This window comes from Anastrepha obliqua, unplaced genomic scaffold (assembly GCF_027943255.1).
Source record: "Anastrepha obliqua isolate idAnaObli1 unplaced genomic scaffold, idAnaObli1_1.0 ptg000136l, whole genome shotgun sequence".
Lineage (NCBI taxonomy): Eukaryota > Metazoa > Arthropoda > Insecta > Diptera > Tephritidae > Anastrepha > Anastrepha obliqua.
Genome location: NW_026562236.1, coordinates 187,501 through 190,000, shown reverse-complemented (window position 1 = coordinate 190,000; position 2,500 = coordinate 187,501). Strand labels below are relative to the sequence as shown.

At 31.6% G+C, this 2,500-nt stretch overlaps 1 non-coding gene and 1 pseudogene across 1 annotated transcript in view; both read right to left on the bottom strand.

Moving 5' to 3' along the window:
- Positions 1–1,876, bottom strand: part of LOC129252015 (large subunit ribosomal RNA) — a 3,986-nt gene extending 2,110 nt beyond the window's left edge. Inside the window, exon 1 of the ribosomal RNA XR_008583214.1 lies at positions 1–1,876. This exon is cut by the window's left edge and continues 2,110 nt beyond it. This is a non-coding gene — a ribosomal RNA (large subunit ribosomal RNA).
- A 445-nt stretch (positions 1,877–2,321) lies between these two features.
- Positions 2,322–2,500, bottom strand: part of LOC129251980 (5.8S ribosomal RNA) — a 181-nt pseudogene continuing 2 nt past the window's right edge.

Sequence of the window (2,500 nt, the reverse complement as noted above, 5' to 3'; positions counted from 1 at the left end):
GTATTTTAATTATTTTTAAATATATTTTTATTAATATTTTTTTTTATTAAAAACTTGAAAATTTTCGGCTTTCGCCTTGAACTTAGGACCGACTAACTCGTGATCAACCACTGTTCACACGAAACCCTTCTCCACTTCAGTCCTCCAAGGTCTCATTCGATTATTTGCTACTACCACCAAGATCTGTACCAATAGCGGCTCCATGCAGGCTTACGCCAAACACTTCTAAGCACACTATTGTACCCTCCTACTCACTAAAGTTTCAAAATTTATAAATCAATCGAAATTGTTTTATAAATCATCTACTTTAGCGGTAATGTATAGGTATACAACTTAAGCGCCATCCATTTTAAGGGCTAGTTGCTTCGGCAGGTGAGTTGTTACACACTCCTTAGCGGATTACGACTTCCATGTCCACCGTCCTGCTGTTTTAAGCAACCAACGCCTTTCATGGTATCTGCATGAGTTGTTAATTTAGGCACCGTAACATTACGTTTGGTTCATCCCACAGCGCCAGTTCTGCTTACCAAAAGTGGCCCACTGGGCACATTATATCATAACCTCAACCTTCATATCAAGAAAGGTGAGGTTCTTACCCATTTAAAGTTTGAGAATAGGTTAAAATCGTTTCGACCCTAAGGCCTCTAATCATTCGCTTTACCAGATAAGATTATTTTATATAATTTTTAAATGCACCAGCTATCCTGAGGGAAACTTCGGAGGGAACCAGCTACTAGATGGTTCGATTGGTCTTTCGCCCCTATACTCAATTCTGACAATCGATTTGCACGTCAGAACTGTTTCGGTCTTCCATCAGGGTTTCCCCTGACTTCAACCTGATCAAGTATAGTTCACCATCTTTCGGGTCACAGCATATATGCTCAAGGTACGCTCCAGTTAGAGGTATAAATAATAATAAATTATCATTATACATAACTATATGGAACGCCCCGGGATTGAATTAATTGACTATTTATTAAAAAATAGACTAAAAATTAATCCCATTATATTTAAGTTAAGTTAATTATGCCATTAAGTTTAATATAACTCAATGACTTGCACATATGTTAGACTCCTTGGTCCGTGTTTCAAGACGGGTCCCGAAGGTATCCTGAATCTTTCGCATTGTTAATCATATAAATGCATACAAATAAATATTAATATCATAGATATTAAATTTTTTGTAAAATTCAAAAAATGAATTTTAGCATTATATATAATAAAATCTATCAACACTTTATCAAATCATTAGTATTTATTTTATGTTAATATGCTTAAAAAGCAAATTAATTTAAATAAACTTAATATCACCAATGATCTTTTGATAAATACTTTATTATGTTAATAGATTACAATGTCCTTATATGAAAAAAATGCACATTATTTTTTTAATTATTTAATGATGAATTTTTCATAATGGATATTCAGGTTCATCGGGCTTAACCTCTAAGCAGTTTCACGTACTATTTAACTCTCTATTCAGAGTTCTTTTCAACTTTCCCTCACGGTACTTGTTTACTATCGGTCTCATGGTTATATTTAGTTTTAGATGGAGTTTACCACCCACTTAGTGCTGCACTATCAAGCAACACGACTCTTTGGAAATATCTTTCTAGTAATCATTAACGTTATACGGGCCTGGCACCCTCTATGGGTAAATGGCCTCATTTAAGAAGGACTTAAATCGTTAATTTCTCATACTAGATATTAAGATATTCCATACACTGCATCTCACATTTGACATATAGACAAAGTGACTTAGTGCTGAACTATTTTCTTTTCGCTCGCCGCTACTAAGAAAATCCTTGTTAGTTTCTTTTCCTCCCCTCATTAATATGCTTAAATTCAGGGGGTAATCCCATATGAGTTGAGGTTGTTTTAATATTCTTTTTTTATCTTCTCACAATTTAATAAAAAAAATTATATCATCTTTTCATCTCTATTTTTCTTTTCTCCTTTTATATATTGTAAATATATAAAAATAATAATAATGTAAAATGAGGCAATCCTAGAATAAAAAATTTAATTTTTATGCTAGACATTCCTCCTTTTAATTACATATATAAATTATTATTTTATATATATATATATAAATAATATGAAAATTTTTTGTAAAGAATACTTAGATTCAATATTTTCATCATTTCATTTTATTTGAGAGGATTTTTTTTTTAAAGAATATATAATAAATAAAATTCATTATATATCTTTATTTTTTTTGCTATTAATATTATGAATTATTTAAAATCCAATAATATACACATTTGCTTAAATTCAATTATTTTTATAAAAGAATAAGCAACTTATTTAGCATAGTCTTACAACCCTCAACCATATGTAGTCCAAGCAGTACTTTAAAATTGAATTTAATGTACATAACAGCATGGACTGCGATATGCGTTCAAAATGTCGATGTTCATGTGTCCTGCAGTTCACACGATGACGCACAGTTTGCTGCGTTCTTCATCGACCCATGAGCCAAGTGATCCACCGCTTAGAG